This window comes from Urtica dioica, chromosome 8 (genome assembly GCF_054948205.1).
Source record: "Urtica dioica subsp. dioica isolate 48M chromosome 8, U.dioica_male_clone48M_v1_H2, whole genome shotgun sequence".
In the NCBI taxonomy this organism is placed as follows: Eukaryota; Viridiplantae; Streptophyta; class Magnoliopsida; order Rosales; family Urticaceae; genus Urtica; species Urtica dioica.
In genome coordinates, this window is record NC_142763.1 from 28,114,492 (window position 1) to 28,123,738 (window position 9,247).

A 9,247-nucleotide genomic window follows, 5' to 3' on the forward strand; every position below is an offset into this window, starting at 1 on the left:
GAATGAGGGAAAAAACAATATCAAACTCGGAGAAGAACAAAAGTCTTGCCTTAATATCGTACAAGATTGTGTCAAGCTCCGTCGTAGGAATGACTTCGCTACTAACCATGCAAACCACTTCAAGACAATCGGATTACACCACTATCTGAACCATCCCGAGCTCCTCGTCATGGAATTTGAAACTAAACGTAGCATTCTATCAAATTTCTCATAGCACTTGATATTCTCACTTGTGGTACATAAGTTTGATTTTGTAAAAATTTAAGATGACATTATGAGTATTCAATATAGCATGTTGAGAGATGGCCAAATTAGGGTAAGCTTTATGATGTTCAAAGGCATATACTCGTGTTTATACATGAAAGTTTAATATATATATATATATATATATATATATATATATGTATATAAAGTTAAATATATAGATTTCAAATTGTATGTAACTGCATAATTAATCAGACATGTTCATGTTAATTTTGCATGTTCGTATAACTGCATAATTGTATATAGATTTCGCATGGTTTGATTTTGGCAAAACTTATATATGCTCTATTTGTTTTTGGTTTTAAGATTAACCACAATAACCGTGTTCTTATCTGTAGTAATTCAAAATCTTTGATTTTTAGTTTAGAGATTATTGGAGATGTGATCGAATTAGGTTCTCCGATCCGGCGATACGCTAAAGATTAAGGTAAAACTTAGCATAATATTGTATGTTATATTATGTTAAGTATAGTAAGATAAGATTTAGCAAATTGCAGAGAAATGGTTGCATAACACACCGAATTGCGTTGATGAGAAATGGTAGTTTAAGGTCCTATTTCTCTAGCATTAAACGAAAATAAGGGTACTATTTTTTCTCCTTCATTTTTTTGCCTTAGACCATGTCGGACTCTAATTGCACTATGATGAGGATTTATACTTTCTTTTATAGAATAAGGTATTGTAAAATTAGTTTTTTTGTTCTACGATTATTTTAACATTCGTTTTAAATTTAAAAATGATAATTTTTTTGAACTGATTGTCGCAACTGCCAGATAAATTATAGAAAAAAAAAACATTTAAGACACACAACTGTAAAAGCTTAATATAACTGCATAAAACCCTACGTATGCTACTCGTAGTTTTGTCCATTTTTGAAGGATTCTCAGCTTTTATATTTCACGGAGACTAATAAATCTGCCTTATAAATTATGAACAAATTGCAACCCCACTCGCAAGAATTATAATATTGACGTGGCATATACCTATAATTATATGTATGAACTTTCTAATTTCAGAAAATATATATGTTTATACATTTATGTGATTTCATTGATTGAGCACATATCAAATTGATTTATTTCCGTGCTATGCTGGCAAATAGCTTAAATTAGTGACTTCGGTAAGACTATATAAGGTTAGGGTTTATATTTTTATCTTTTAATTTATATATTTAGGCTTAGGTTTGGTGATTACTATATTTCTTCTAATTCTTATGAAATTACTTCAATAACTAGTACTCTTAAAAGAAGAAATAAGATTCTATAAACATATTTTAATTCTTTTGTCTTCAATGCTATACATAATAGGTTCCTTGTTGTATACATGTATTTATGAACAATTTCTTGCACAAAAAATAATCATGTTTCTTGTAACGTCAATGCTTCTTTGATTTTACACACTAGATATCCATAACTTTTCAGCTATCAATATCCTTGAATTTAAAGCAAGTCAATTTAATGTGAAACAAACTAAAAGTATGAAGAGAGATAGAAAAAAAGGTGCGATGCAATAACAGCTGTTAACAAAATATTGGCATTCTTTATTTTCTAATTTATTTTGATAGGTAAGTTTTATCTTGTTTGACTTAATATGTCATGAGTGGAGTTCAAACTGTGTATTAATCCCAAATTTTGGTTGATTTTTAATTTTGGTATTGATCGGATAAAATAAGAAATTTAATGAAGGTACCAATTTAGTTTCACAAAAATATACGAGTTTCCGCGTTTTTGTGTGTGATAATGCTATATTTGTTTTTTTGTTTTTGTTTTTTTATTTATTTTTTATCTATGATTTAACACCTCATATAGCCTAATATTAAGGAAAAATTCCGAAATAAATAAATTAATGAACAATTTATCCTAATTCGTCTATAACTCTTTATACTGAAAATAAATGATTTATTAACTAGAACCAATCATTTGTCAAAGTTTTTTTTTTTTTTTTTCTTTTGCATTATAATATTTTACTATTGGAATTTGCTTATCATTAGAAACAATTATAGAAAATCAATGTAATAAATTAGGCTTCTGGCTCTGGCTCTGTCTCTGTTAGAAAATAGAGGTCTCTAACGACGCCAAAAGTCAATACAACGTTATGTTCTTCTAACTTTTGATTGAAAGATCAAAGAATTTTTAATAATTTTTTTATTTATTTTTATTTTAGTTGAATTCGATCAGTTTTAGTAACAATTTTTTAGGAGTCATTGGATCCACGAGTTAGAGAATGTTAAAAAAAACATGTCTTCTATACTTTTTAATTTGATTTCAAATTACTCTAAAAAAACAAAAGTTGATCTTAAAGTTTACTTTAAAGTTAAATGAAAAACAATTAGGACACTCAAGTGGTTATGTGGTTATGCTATTAGTTTTATGGGACCTCCTCTTAAGCTCAACAATGATTGTAAGACAGCCACGAGTACCCGGACCTTTCTTACGGCCAAAAGTCTGTGTAGTTCCGACGGTGGTGTAGTTATAAATAATTTTGTGTATGGGACTATGCGTAAAATTATGCATGTGTATTTATCTGTATATATGCGTGAATGTGCATATAATAGCTTATGTATTGATGGATAATTCGTAAGCTTGGCAGTGATTTGCGTATGTATCTATGTATTGACATGTTATTTCTTCTAAAATGTTGCTTCTAAAAATTCGAAGTGAAATTTGAAGCAACGGAGAATTAGAATTGGACTTTTAGAAGCGACATGTGTCGCTTTTAAAATCTCTTCAGAACGATTTTTAGAAGCGACTTTTATCGCTTCTAAAACAAGTATTTCTCCTAGTGAGTTTCTTCGCTCGGGGAAAGAAAGTGTATTACAAAAATGACATTTTCTCAATGTCACCGGAAGAAGCTCTTTTGAACATGGTCACCATCTTCAACGTCACTTATTTTTTTTTAAATTTTTTTTTCTAGATGTTTGTTAGGATTATGAATTTCTTTATTATCTTAATACAATATGAATTTTACTCGATATGTTCGGTGTAGGGATAGGCCTCGAAAATTTCCGAATAGGTTAACTCTCATGCGTTATGTCTCAATCTCAATTGTTCTCTTGCAGCTCTCTTCTCAACTAGGTTATTAGGTTTAAGTGGTAGTAGTCTGTGATAGTTAATTATACAATTATGCTCGTATATACAACATTGTATTGATGATATTTTATTATGAGAGAGCTTATGTGACGTATTATAACAAAAAGAGAAAAGATAAAAATGAAGGAGAGTTGACAAAATAAAAGCCGAGTTTTTGTCAGATTTGCATTACAAAATAAAAGCTTTCATAGTCGGCGAAACATATTGCTTTAACCAATTTATTGTTTCTCTTTATAGTCTGTGAACTCCAACTTGTTATTCCAATTTGTCTAATTTTTTTTTTATCATTAATATTTAAATTGCTTTTATATGTCTTTAAGAAAGCTGATTACGTGTGTGGTTCAAATAACACGTTTTCAAAACGTATTTTGGACCACGCATATAGCGAGTGTCTGAAACTTAGATATTTGAAAATTAATTAGTTTAGCCGACAATTAGCAAAATTTAAGCTGAAGTGAAATACGACATTCAAATGTAAACATACAATTATACAGAATTACAGAGTATCAATGGAAAAGTCGAATAAGCAGAACCAGATCATGATAGTTATAGCTCAAGGAGGGAATGTGTTCATGTGATTTTGATTCGTGGCATCAGAGATATGAAACCAAAATTATTTTGAGATTTGGACATGGGTGTTCTATTTATTTGAGCCATATATATTTATTTCTATGCTAATTTTATTTTCAAATCAATGTCCATTTTTAATATAGTAAATGCGAAATATTACTAGAAAAAACATAAAAGTCTATTATTATGAAAATAAGGAGAATTACTGTCATTTTTGTTCGTTAAGAAAAGACAACAAGTATGAAAAATAAATGTTGCCCTAATTTTTTTTTAAAATTATTTCAATGGAAATTTGCCTGAATTCAATAAACATGAAATTTGTCAATTGTATTTTAGCCCACGTTGGTTAATAATTAGAAATTAGCTGATTTGACTATTGACATATGATTATGAGAATAAAACTTAACCAATTTGATGATATGATAATTAATTAATAATATGAGTACTATTCTTTAATTATTAATCAAACATTGATTAAAACGTAATTTCAACGTTTAAATAACCTTATAATTACAATATTACAGATGTACATGTAGCTGTAGCGGTGCTTTAATCTTTTTCTTTTCCCCTACCAAATGTGGTATTTTTAATTGTTGGTTCATACTTCATTGTTCATACTACATACCACTTTAAAAAAAACATAATGATAAGTGGATGTATAAATACATTGTACACCCGTTTTTATATATGCACTACGTAGCGTGTATGTTCATTGACAGAAAAGTGAATGGGAAAAAAAGTACAAAACAAACTAGTATCTATAGAAATAATAATAAATAAAAAAATCCTTTGCGTAATATTTTGTTCTTGAACCTTTTTCTTTTCTTTTCATATCAAAATGGTTTGGTACGTAGATTTCGCTCCATGAACATTCTCAAGCGTGTTTCATGTAGTTTGTTCTTTAAACTAAATTGTCTTTATGTTCTTTTGGCTTTATTTTGAATCAATGTCATCACTTGGTCTTGACCCATGAAAAGGTAAAACAGAACCTATTTTTGTGTTGTGGCAAAATTGGGAGGTTTGAACACGGCCAAGAATTAAAAGTAGATGAAGGAAAAATACGAGAAAAACATACTGGCATTCACTTTTGCATATCATCGTCTTTCATGTCTAATTACAACTTTTAATTCAGCGTACACATATTTTATTTCTTTCCCTAGTAGATGTAGTACTAATACTAATTGTTAGAGGCGAGACAGATCAGTCCTGGGGATTACAGAAAATTTGTGAATATTGAAAATAATTACTTTATGTGAGCTAATGAAGTCTTGACATTATACCGTACTGAAATGTAAATACATAACCGGAAAATTATGATGAAATTGTATTGTGTAGTAAGGTTAAGATGAGAATTCGTTTCAACATTTTGATAAAAGAGATATAATTTTTACAATTATTAATGTCTAACATTTAATTTATGACAAGCTAACCAACACTAGTAGAAAAAAGGTCTTTAATGGCGTTCAAAATGCGCCATTAAATATATTTAATGGCACTTTATAAGCGCCATTAAAAGAGGCGTCATTAAAAGTCTACGATGGCGCTTAAATGAAAAAACGCCATTAAATGGGACGACGTGGACTAGGACATTTAATGGCCTTCATTTTTTAAACGCCATTAAAAGTGCTGCCATGTCAGCAGCCACGTGAACACTGGGACATTTAATGGCCTTCATTTTTTAAACGCCATTAAACATTCTTCCAATGTCAGCTACACTTTGATGGCGTTTTTCAATGAAATGCCATCAAATAATTTTTTTTTAATTTAAGAATATGTACCCAAAAAAATTTAACCGACCTGCACCTAAAAAACATAAAAACAGTAATAATCCATTGTAATACATACCAGCAAAATATAGTTTTCAACGCCAAAAATAAAAATAAAAACCATTATAGTTTTGTTATCCATAATACCATAATTCTTCAAAGTGTCTAAGCTAGAAAAAACACATTTCTAACTATGAAAGTCTACAAAAGTTCTATGACTCACACCATCATCACATTCAAAAGTTTTAACTATAGCTCACATATCCTTCATTGTTTCTCTTATAAATACTTAGATAATAATACTTACAAGTTTGATGCAATTTTGAAAACTCGAGAATTTAATAAGGACGAAATATCGTCGGTGCGGTCGTTGATTTGGTCTTTCATGAACTGATCGATAAGATAGCCGTGTGCCCTGTGAATCTCAACTCCGTCAAACCCTATACAGACAAAATCACAATAAGAAGTGTGTCAATATGGTAATAATAGAAACAGGAATCATATATAAGACTGATGTAATGAATTGGGGGTAAGCATGACATATATAAGACTGATGTAATGAATTGGGGGTAAGCATGACATATATAAGACTGATGTAATGAATTGGGGGTAAGCATGAATTAGAATCAATGAAAATGAAGAACAATTTTCTATCATCCCTGTTACCATTCATGATATTTTCTTATCTGTGTTATGCCTACGTTTAAAAAAATATAGCTTTACATGCAGACCTTTGATTTATGTTTCATACACAGCAATCACATCAGATTTGCTTCGGCTCATTCAAATGGGAAAAAGTCAAACCTGGGTATTATATTTAAAAAAGAAAGAAAAAAGGTACAGCCTAGAAACAAGAAGTAGAACACAAAACCTGTTTTGCTGTTGCAATGGAAGACGTTCCCACCCTTGTACATGACATAGATGAGGCAATTGTGTTGATACCGCTACCACCATTGTAATTGGGCGTTGTGGACAACAACCACCCTCCTCCCTATTCTCTCCTCTCCACCCGAGCATCGTTCTTCAGGCGTCCTCGCCGGAGCCGCTGTGTTGATCGACGGTGGAGTTGAAGAGGATTTTCGTCGAAACCCTAGATCAAAGAAAAACAGTGTCAATGGAGCCGAGTTCAGGAAAGTGGGAAAGACAATTTTAGTAGGAGTATACCTATTAATACTTGATTACATTGGCTGGAAAATAACAAGTTCTGATCATTTCATGTTGTTGTGATATATGTATATTACGCCTATTATTTGCACCTGCATTCGGAGGCACGGGAATGGTGACCTTAACCTCGTGGACGATGAGAACGAAAGTCTCGTGTTAGTGAAACTGCAAAATTAATGCCACTGTCTCCCATACCCGGGATGTACATAATTTCTCCTCTGCTTCTCTCAATTGTTCCTAGCTCCATGTCAATATAACCCAAAATGAAAAGGAAAAAAAAAATCAAACAGTAGAAAATATGATATACCCTATGATGAACAGACATATGCCATATATACTCAACTGAGAGTCGCAGTGGAAGAAACATGTTTGTCGAAAGCATTGTAGAAGTCGACATCGGCTATTCACCACTGCATCTCTTTGTCAATATATCTTAGAAAGAAAGAAAATTCTTCTTGTCTTAAGCAATGATCACACTCGTGACATTTAGTTACAAGAAATTACGCGATCACAAGGACAAAAAAAAAAAAAAAAAACAAAACTATACAATCAACAGCCACAAATTGTAACACAAGATAGAAGAGGAACCCTAGAGAAGATATATTGAAAATATTCAGCCTTTGGTTTTTTTAGTACCCAACAATGTACATGAATAGCAGGATAAGAAAAAAAGAATCATTAGCAATGATCCTAACTCGTGACGTTTAGTTAAAAAGAAATTATACAATCAGCAGCACGAAAAAACTCATCAGTACTGATCCTTGGCTAGTTCCTTAATAAATCCCGAATACTGATAACAATATCTATTTTAAGTCCAAAATGTTTTCAACAAATCACTGTTCGCAGCACCATCGCGAGTCAGATCTGTGCTCGCCGCACTCGTCTCATGCTACCGGCGTCAAGACCTCGCGAGCGCCACGCATCGACTCGTCGGACTTTAACACGCGATGGGCACCACTCTCGATCGGCTCCAACCGGAACTCGCATCGCGTCGGGACGAACGCCTCGAAGAAATCCTCAACGCGACGAGAAGCAGCGTCAAGACCCGGTGGCGATGTGCAGCAGAGAGTCGGAGTCGCTTGGTCTGGGCATGTGTTTCAGAATATGATAGAGTGCGATTTTTTTTTTAATGGAGTGCGTTCTGTAAAAATAAATTAAACATATCTTTAATTGCGTTCAAATTCTGCACGCCATTAGAACTCTAACCCAACCACAAAACGCCGTGTGGCTGCCGCGTGGCTTGGTATAAATCTTTTATTGACGTTTGAAAAAGGAACGCTATTATATATTCAATTCCCACATGTCAACAGCGAAATTTTAACATTTTTAATGGCGTTTTTATTTTAAATGTCATCATATATAATTTTAACCACATGGCATTCAATAGTTGGTTTATATTTTTTAATGGCGTTTCAAATTTAAACGCCATGAATATTTTTTTGTTGTACCTCTTCCGAAAGTGACGTGGCGCTCTCTAATTCGTCTTTTGCTTTAAACACAATCTCGAAAATACAATAATTACTTTTAATGGCGTTTTTTTTCACTAACGCCATTAAAGAGGCGCCATTAAAAGTCATTTTTCTACTAGTGCAAAGCGACACAAACCACGAGTTTCAAAAATAACAATAATAGGTTTTTTTGTTTGTTTGTTTGTAATAGTCAAACGTTAAATTGGGAACAGTTCGAACGTATGCTCAAGAAAGAAGAACAGTGACACAGAGATCTATAAATGACATATGTATATATACATATGTTATATACATGTCCCATATAACAAAAGCAAAGAAAATAAAACCCTCACGCTCAAATGATAGCTCTCGGTTCACGTTTGGAAAAAAGAATGATTGACTAGAGAGGTCTATGGACTAATGATAAGAAGGTTATCGAGCTCAGCCCAAAACTGACTGATCTTCTTACGGGCTAGACCCGAGTTGGGCCGATTTGTGTATGGACCAGAGCAGTTCAGCCCCAAAATATATTGAAAGAAATTACTTGGCATACCTGCTTGAATTCAACAAATTTTACCAATTATATTTTAATCCCGTAGATATCAAAATTCAAATAATAAACAATTAAATTTAGTTTTTTGTTAATACATTACATACATACACACACACACACACACACACACACATATATATATATATATATATATATATATATATATATATATATATATATATATATATATATGGGTAATCTAACAACGTAATCAATTTCAAACATGGTTTTAAGGATGTAGTCAACGTTTGGTAAATTTGTAATCCAACCATTTACATAAATAAACGGTTAGAAAATATCAAAAATACTCTTATGTAACATAAATCATAGAAATCAACTACTAGTCAACGTTTCAGCCAGACAAAACTTATCGCGTGTAAAATAAACGAAAAT

General features: G+C 31.7%; 1 long non-coding RNA gene across 3 annotated transcripts; it reads right to left on the minus strand.

Moving 5' to 3' along the window:
* Positions 1-5,753: 5,753 nt before the first annotated feature.
* Positions 5,754-7,683, minus strand: LOC149388871 (uncharacterized). 3 transcript variants are annotated; one of them, XR_016300518.1, is made up of 4 exons: positions 7,197-7,683; positions 6,946-7,090; positions 6,561-6,779; positions 5,754-6,129 (listed from the first exon to the last, which is right to left on the minus strand). It is a non-coding gene; the product is annotated as an uncharacterized LOC149388871 (long non-coding RNA). The 3 variants fall into 3 exon arrangements; XR_016300517.1 differs by having other exon boundaries at positions 6,946-7,683; XR_016300519.1 differs by having other exon boundaries at positions 6,854-7,683.
* Between the last annotated feature and the right edge of the window lie 1,564 nt (positions 7,684-9,247).